Here is a 9455-nt window from a genome sequence, read left to right as displayed (position 1 = left end):
CACTTTTCTCGCCCACACTTAGAATTCCCGGTAGAGGGGTCCTGGGAATGCAGAGCTATTTTGACCCATTGAGGTCAAGGCTGGGGTCCCCAAACGCAGCGCCCGACACCACCAGCAGCCTCGGGCTGGGCAGTCGCAGGGCTGGTCTGCTCGGACTCGCCTCCCGTGGACCCTGCCCAGGTTGGAAGGGCCACTGGCCACAGCCCACATGGCCTCCGTGCGAGACCCAGGTCCCTTCCTGCCTTTACAGCATCCACATAACCAGTCCCTACAGTTAATCCGTGAAGCATCAGAACTTGGTGACTCGGACACAGTTCATCTTTCCCAGCAACTCTGTTTAAAGCTTTCTGAAGACAATTATACAGATTGCGGAGACCAGAGAAAGAGCAGGAGAAAGAGAAGCTCGGAGAGACACAACCACAGTGCAAAGTGCACAGCTCAGCAAATAACAGGGCAGCGCCCCAGCTGATAGGACGACGGCCCAGCACCTGAGCGCACGCACGCGCCTGACTAAACAGCGCAACACACACCGGAAGAAGGCCGTAAGCTGGGACACGTCTTTGCCAGAAGCAGCACGTTAACCGCTGCTCGTGCACTTCTCCAACTACCGTCCTTCAATTCTTTCATTTAGAGAACAGTTTACATTACAATAGCCAGCACCACTTCTGTTTTAAAACAATTGATTATGTGGCTGTTGCCAAATTATGGATCCACTGGATATTTTCATAAGTGAAAACAACTGCAAATGTGCTTTGAAAATGACCTTTAAATAGGGAGTCTGGCGACACACAGAGGCACAGCCTAAGCGTCCTGGTGCCCCTATTCCGAGGCCTCCTGGGGGTTGAAACATCTCCTCTTTCCTCTCAAGTTTTCTGGGAGCAGAGGTCTGTGGACTTGGCTGCCGGAAGCCCGTGAGCTACAGTCCCTGCCCCCCGCCCTGGGGTCTCTGCCCCGCAGACCCCAGCCCTTGCAGACTGTCACACTGCATCGGAGGGCCACATGCTGGTGACTCCAAGCGTTCATTCTGTGGCCGAAGGTGCCTCAAACAAATCTTCCCGGAACCTCAAAATCCTGCCAACCCCACCGGCTCAGCACCCGGCCAGCAAGCAATCTTCCCAAGTCCTAAACATCTCAGAAGCCAAGGTGTGGCAACAAACAGCAGAGGCCCAGAGACCAAATGTCCCCGGGATGAGAGCAGGGCCTTGAGGAGCTCCTTCAGGGACAGGAAATGGCACAGCCAGTGGGGGGTGGAGGGGGGGTGGGAGGGGGAGTTGGGACATGACCCCCGAGGCCAGACCCAGCCCAGTGATCTCAGCATTAGCCAGAGACAAGTGACCCAGCCCCCCGGGGAGCACCGCCCTAGTGGGATCAGTGTAAGAGGCTTGCCTGAGGTCACCACCCAGCACGTGGCTACGCTGGGAAGTCAACCAGCCCCTGCGACTGGAGCTGACCTCTTAGCCGTGGTGCCCACGGCTGCTGCAAAGCTTGACCCAGCTGGACACGTGCCCCCCACGTTTCACAGAGAGCCTGCACGCTCTTCTGCTGCATGAAAATTGGAGCAGACATCTTTTCCCCTGTTCTTCCCACTAAGCACCACGAAAAGCCCTGGTCGTCACGGACAAAGCAAACATGGGAAGCCTCTGGAAGGTGCAGAGACAGCAGAGGCACAAGGATCACGAGGCCCAGGCTGGCCGGGAGCCCCTAGTTCACGGTTTGGCTTATGGCTCCCACCAGGTACTGGAGAAACCTGGCAGACTTGGAAACACCCACAGATCCATACGAGAAAGCCTGCTCTCCAGCCTAAGGACCGGGAGACCAGTCGGCCTCCCAAGACCCTCAGTGCTTCCACAGTAATGGTTCCACCCCAGCCAAATAGCACAGAAGAAATTCAGGCCCTGTCCCCAGCCTGCCAGCAGAAGTTCAGTGGCAAGTCAACACCTGCACCATCGTGGGTCTGAAAAGAGGCGGCCAGGCCATGTTTGGGGTCGTGGTGGAGCAGGCTGTGTGGGGAACATGGGCTTCCACCCCAGCCAACAATAACACGGTGCACCAGCGCGGGGTCAGGAGCCTGCCTGCTCGAGGACAGGTTTAAATGAGATCCAGAGTCTTATAACACACACACCACCCACGTTTCCATCAAAGACCATCCGCCACACCAAGAACCAGGAAAACGTCATATGGAACAAGAAAAGAAGCTCAGTAGATGCCAGCACTGAAATAACAGATGTTAGAATTATCTGATAAGGACGTGAAAGCAGTGATGGTAAAAATGCTTCAACAAGCATTTACAAACACACTTGAAACAAACGAAGAAACAGAAAGTCTCAACAAAGACATGAAGGTTTCAGCAAATAAATAGAAAATACAAAGCAGAGCCATCTAGACATTTCAGAACTAACAAATATTGTATATGAAACAGTATCAGATACAAATATTGTATGTGACCCACAAGGTTGGCTCAACAGCAAAATGGAAAAAACAGAAGAAAATCAGTGAAAAAAGGTAAAACAATAGACATTCCTCGGTGTAACTGACCATCTTAGCAAGCTGATGAAGAAAGTCACACAATCATATCAATCCATGCAGAAAAAATATTTAACAATTCTCCTCAAATTGATGTACAGGTTTCATGCAAATTCCATCAAAATCCCAGCAAAATATTTTGCAGATATAGACAAGATTATCTTAAAATCTATATGGAAAGGCAAAGGAACTAGAATAGCTAAAACAATTTTGAAAAAGAAAACTGAAGTGGAATTACTCTATCTGTTTTCCAGACTTTTTATGTAGCTTCAATAATCAGGGCAGTGTGGTATTGGTTGAGGCATAAACACATAGATCAATAATACAAAAGAAACAGAATAGAGAACCCGGAAAGAGCCCCACACAATGACGGCCAACTGATTCTCTAAAAAAAGGCAAAAGCAGTTCAATGGAAGAAAAAGAGCCATTTCAAAAAATGGTACTAGAGCAATTTTAAATCTTAAGGCAAAATAATGAACCTTGAACAAAACCCACAACTTATCAAAAAGTAACTCAAAGTCGATCATAAATTTAAACGTAAAATTATAAATTTTTAGAAGACAGGAGAGAAGCTTCAGGACCTAAGGCTTGGTGAAGAGTTCTCAGACGTGACACCAAAAGCACAATCCATAAAAGGAAAAAAGCAATACATTGGGCTTAGCACAATTAAAAACAGCTGTCGTTCTACAGAAGACTTTGTAAAGAAGATTAAAAGACAAACTAGGGACTGAGAGAAATTTTTTGCAGACCATGTGTCTAACAAAGCACTCATAGTTAAGAATAAATAAAGAGCTCTCAAGATGTAACGGTGAAAACCCCCAAACAATCCAGTTGGAAAATGGGCAAAAGATGTTGTCTGCAGAATAATGGTTCCCCAAAGATACCCATATTCTCAGGCCTGTAATCTCTAGAACCTGAGAATATCTTGAGTTTTATGGTAAAGGATAACTAAGACTGCAGATGGAGTCAAGACGCTAGTAAACTGAATTTGAGGATGGAGATTATCCTGGGTCATCCACATGGGCTGTGTTAGGGTTCTCCAGGAAGCAGAGCGGATGTAGTAGGGGATATAGGTATATATACAGGTGTAGGTGGTGTAGGTATATATATAGGTGGAGGTGGTATAGGTATATATATATATATATATATAGGTGTAGGTGGTGGAGGTATATATACAGGTGTAGGTGGTGGAGGTATATATATAGGTGGAGGTGGTGGAGGTATATATACAGGTGTAGGTGGTGGAGGTATATATATAGGTGGAGGTGGTGTAGGTATATATATATAGGTGGAGGTGGTGTAGGTATATATATAGGTGGAGGTGGTATAGGTAAATATAGAGGTGGAGGTGGTGTAGGTATATATACAGGTGGAGGTGGTGTAGGTATATATACAGGTGGAGGTGGTGTAGGTATATATACAGGTGGAGGTGGTGGAGGTATACATACAGGTGTAGGTGGTGGAGGTATATATATAGGTGGAGGTGGTATAGGTATATATATATAGGTGGAGGTGGTGTAGGTATATATACAGGTGTAGGTGGTGTAGGTATATATATAGGTGGAGGTGGTATAGGTATATATATAGGTGGAGGTGGTGGAGGTATATATATACCAGTGGAGGTGGTGTAGGTATATATATATGTGTAGGTAGTGTAGGTATATATATACCGGTGGAGGTGGTGTAGGTATATATACAGGTGGAGGTGGTGTAGGTATATATACAGGTGGAGGTGGTGGAGGTATACATACAGGTGTAGGTGGTGGAGGTATATATATAGGTGGAGGTGGTATAGGTATATATATATAGGTGGAGGTGGTGTAGGTATATATACAGGTGTAGGTGGTGTAGGTATATATATAGGTGGAGGTGGTATAGGTATATATATAGGTGGAGGTGGTGGAGGTATATATATACCAGTGGAGGTGGTGTAGGTATATATATAGGTGTAGGTAGTGTAGGTATATATATACCAGTGGAGGTGGTGTAGGTATATATATAGGTGGAGGTGGTGTAGGTATATATATACCAGTGGAGGTGGTATAGGTATATATGTATAGGTGGAGGTGGTGGAGGTATATATATAGGTGGAGGTGGTGGAGGTATATATACAGGTGGAGGTGGTATAGGTATATATATAGGTGGAGGTGGTGTAGGTATATATACAATTGTAGGTGGTATAGGTATATATAGAGAGAGAGATTTTAAGGAATTGGCTCACACAATTGTGGTGACTGGCAAAGCCCAAATCAGCAGAGCAGGCGGGCGGGCTGGAAACCCAGGGAACAGGTGATCCTACCATCTGCCGGCACAAGTTCCTCTTGCCCAGGGGACGCCAGTCTTTTCTTTCTATCCAGGCTTTCAACTGATTGGATGAGGCCCACCCACAGTCTGCTTTACTCAAAGCCCACCAATTTTTTTTTTTATTTCCTTTGATAGCTAACATTTGCTGAGTACTTAATACATGCCACGGACTCTTCCATGCACTTTATATTTTTTATATTTTTCCCTCCCAATTTGAAAAACAGCATAACATAAAATTTACCATTGTAACAATTTTTAAGGGTATAGTTCAGTGGTATTAAGGGCATTCATATTGTTGTTCAATCATCACCCCCATCTATCCCCATAAATCTTTTTTAGGAAAAAAAAGACATTTATTCAAAGAACAGAATATACTTAGAATTGTTTGCTTCTAAAAAGCCCATTTCCCCCAAGCTTTAACTTTATGATTTCATATTAAGCAGTGAAGTTATTTTACACAATCTAGTTAAACAATTTTACAGAGATAGTCCCGTAACTCTTTTTATCTTGTGAAACATAGTCTATACATTCTGCCTTCACTCTGCTCCTCGCACCTACACATCTACTTTCTATCTCTGTGATTTTGACAGCTCTAAGTATCTCATATAAGTACAATCAGACAGTATTTGTCTTACTGTGACTGCAAAGCCCACCAGTTTAAACATAAATCTCACTCAAGACACCCTCACGGAAACAGCCAGAATAGTATTCAGTACATGGGGGTACTGTGGCCCAGCCAGAGCGGCCACTGTAATCACAGGGGTCTATAGATGTCGCAGCAGCGAGAATCTGAGACAGGACAGGCCTTGAAGATGGAGGGGAGCCACAGTCCAAGAATGTGGTGGCTCCTGGGAGGGGGAAGAGGCAGGGAAACAAATTCCCTGGGGCTCCCAGAAGCCACACGGCACTGCTGACACCACGATTTTAGGCCAGGGACGCCCGGCTGGGGCTTCTGGTCTCCAGAACCAGTACGATTATAACTTTACATTGTTTGAAGTGAGTGTGTAGGACACACCTGCCCAGGGTGGGTCTCTCCGGCTTTGCTGTCCACACCCTTACAGGGAAACGTCCAGAGCTTCATTCGTGAGAGCCTAGCCCTCTCTGCTTGGTCTGAATTGGAAGTGGAGACAAAAATTAGGAAAACTGTCAGTTACTGATCAGATCCCGGCAGGGGCTGTTGTTTACCTACATGGAACTACCTGGATGGTTACTGTGGATGGCACTTTTTGCTCCTGGATGGTCACCACGGACACTGGTTTCCCTTCCCGGGCTGGTCACTGCAGACGGTGGGTCAAAGTTCTACACCCCTTCATGGTGCTGTTTTCCATTTGAGGCTGCTGGTCAAAGGGCCACACTTGAATGGAAAGTGTCCAGACCACTGGTCTGTGTGTCATCAGACCATTAATTAACTCAAATGGGACACGGGACCCACCATGCCACGTGCAAATGTAAGCTGTGCTTAAATTCAACATGTCCATGGACACGGCAAACGTTTGCAGTGTCCTCCGTGGCTGCCCCTCAAGGGAGCCCGCTTCCCACTGCATCTACCCGAAGAAAATCCTTAAAGCAGCTGCATTAGTTCCGCATAACAGCAATAAAAACATAAAAAAGCCAAAAGATCCCTGGTGCGCCTGCCACCTTTGGGCCCTCCCCGGGTTTAGGGGGGACCATTGTTGTGCATCCAGGACCACCCCCCTGTGGTTGGAGGACTGTCCACCTGGGACCCAGCCCAGCACTGCCCTACTCCATTCTGAGCCCCAGACATAGGAATCGGTCCGGGATTGGGATATGGGATGCGATACGGCCCAGGCAAGCCAACCAAAATCCTGTGGGATTTTCTCACTGGTGTGAATGGAGCAAGAATCTCTGAGGGGTGGAGCTAGGAGGTGGCGCGGGGGGGACAAGCAGCCTTGTTCCTGCCGAGATGGAGGGGGGACTGGGGATGGTGGGGAGACAGGCGTCAGCCCCTGCCCGCTTGCTGGCTCCAGCACCTGCTCTGTAATTCAGTGAGCTCCCAGCCTTTTCCCCGAAGCTGGCTTTGTTGGGTTCTGCCAGGTCTCAGGGTCTGCAGGACTGAGGGAGGACAGGAACGGGCAACAGAAGTAAGGAGAGGGGATCCCCGTCCCCCAAGGCCCCAGGGGTCTCCCGCACCTTCCTATCTCTGCCACCCACATAGGCAGGACCCTGCTCGCTTCCTGCCGTGATGTCACTCACCCTGGACATTCCACAGTGTCCTGGAGACCAAGGCGGGAGAATCTGAGGGGACCTCAGGAGAGCGTCCTCCTTCCGCAGCTCGAGGGACACGGCAGCTACTACAGGAGTGGCCGTCTTCGTCCTGCTGCTTTCCTGCGGGCAGGGAGCTGAGTTCCGGCCGATAAACATGACCACGGGTACAGTCACGGGGCATTGCTGTGGGCGGGAGGAAACGGGTGCCTCCCCGGGCTGAGTCAGGCGGACCATGGCCTTCTCCTAGGGGTCCCTCCCCTTCATGCCTCCCCAGATTTACCGTTTATTGCCGGGGGAATGGAGCAAGTTGGAGCGTTGTTCTATATTTGAAGCTTTGTTCAGATCCAATACTCCATGGGAGAGTAGCATACATTATATACTTTAACTTTTAATTATGGAAAATTTCTAGCTTACCCAAAAGTGGGGGAATCGTGGAAACTCCATCACCCGGTTTCAATCGTATACGTTTTGCCATCTTGTTTTACACACACACACACACACACACACTTTAGTTGTTACTGGAGCATTTTAGCATCGTCCAAGATGTCTTATGATTTTATGCAAATGCCTTCTTGCTACGATAAAGGCATTTTTCTCTTACATACCTACAGTGTCATTGAAACACTAACAAAATTAACAAAAATCCCGTGCAGGGCTAGTACTGGCCCACACTCAAGCCTCCCCACAGGTCTCAGAATGTCCTTTACAGGTGGCTGGCTCGAATCCCACCCAAGCAGGCCCCACTTGGCTCCGGCTGTTGTGTCCTGACCTCTGAGCTGAGGAAGGGGACAGTGGACATGCCCCCCCTTGCTGGGATGTGACTCGCTGGCCGAGGAGGCCAAAGGTGCAGACAGGGGTGGGGCCCCCCACCCCCTCTTCCCGGCAGGAGGCGGCAAGCCCAGGCCACCTGCTCCCCCCTCCCCCTCCTGCCCCCCTCAGAGGTCACCAAGGGCGAGCTCAAGGAAAGGGGCCCCGACAGGCTCCCAGCCCAGCTCCCAGGCCGGACGAGCAGGCCCTGGAGAGTCAGCACAGGGCCCATGCGGCTCCCCTGAGAGCAGGACGTGGCCCAGGTCGGGCCCAGAGTTAGCAGGGGGGCGGCCCAGCCCAGCCTGGGTCTGGAGGTCACCCTGCCTGACCTCGTCACAAAGAAGCTACTGTTTCCACCTGCTTTCCTGCAAGAAACTTTGAGTTTTGAGGCGCCTACCAAGGACGGCATCCTCTGGGTGCTGGGGTGTCGAAGGGTCTGTGACAGCTGGGGACGTGCGGTCACCCCACACCGCTGGGTTCCCCCGGCTGACCGTTCCTTTCACGACTGTCGGGCCCCCGGTGCCCGCGGGAGCTGCTCCCACACAGGCTTGACCCAAGCGCTCCTGACGCAGCCCCAAGTCGGTCCGTCTCCTCGTGCAGACAGAGACGTCCGCAGGTGACCGTCAAGGGCTTCCCAGCTCGGTTACCCTAACGCGGGCACAGGGCGGGTGGAAAACCGAGAATGTCAGGGGGTGAAGGAGGCGTCAACGGGCACAACACGGCGAGGCGGCTGCGCTTGACGGCGCTCCGCAAAGCGGCCGAGGCCGCAGGACGTAATATTCTCCTGCACGCGCTCACTGGCTGGCTGGCACAATGGCTCCATTATAATTGGGGACAGACACAAGATGAGAAGAATATTTTTAACAAAGTGCTTGCACGAGCAGCTGTACCCGTTCGTAATGACTCGTTAGTGTCGCAGCCAAAGAGGACTGTACTTTTCTTTGCTGCGTTTACGGAGGTCAGCACGCTGGGAAGCCATTGTCATCACAGCACGGCCCTCTTTATGCCCGTTTCCGGTGTTGTTCGAAGCCGCGGGCGCGCAGATGAGCCGATTGGTATGCAGATTGCCCATCATTAAAACTGTTTGAAAATCAGCGTCGTCACTGCTTTAGTGCTGGGACTTGAGCGCCTGCAGGCGCCACCTGAACGCTCTGTGCGCCCCGAGGGGACGGGGGCCCTGCCCGGCCGGCCCCTGGGGGCGGCTGTCTGCTCTCTGCTCTCCCCAGGGGCTGGAGGAAGGGGCTGACCCTGACCTTGAATGGAGGACCTGCAGCCGGACACCCGGCCCTAAGAAGAGGGGGAGGAGCCCTGGGCGGTGCTGCCGGGGGGCCGACACTCAGAGTCCCCGCCCACTGCCCGGCCCGCGAGGCTGCTTCAGCTCGGCCAGGCCGGGGAGGCCGGCGGCCAGGAGCGCAGGGGCCCCACGGAGCACTGGCTGCCGGCGGTCAGCTCCCCCAGGGGACTCGGAGCGCCCGGAATCGCTCGCTTACCTCGGCCCCCCGCCCAGAGAGGCACAGGGCAGGTGGCCGTGACGGTGTCCCTTCTGCACGTCACATCCTCAGCCCGCCGGTCATACGGGAGCCGCGTGGGCCTTT

The sequence above is a fragment of the Lipotes vexillifer genome, unplaced genomic scaffold, assembly GCF_000442215.2.
Source record: "Lipotes vexillifer unplaced genomic scaffold, Lipotes_vexillifer_v1.1 scaffold791, whole genome shotgun sequence".
Lineage (NCBI taxonomy): Eukaryota > Metazoa > Chordata > Mammalia > Artiodactyla > Lipotidae > Lipotes > Lipotes vexillifer.
This window is presented reverse-complemented; position numbering follows the sequence as displayed.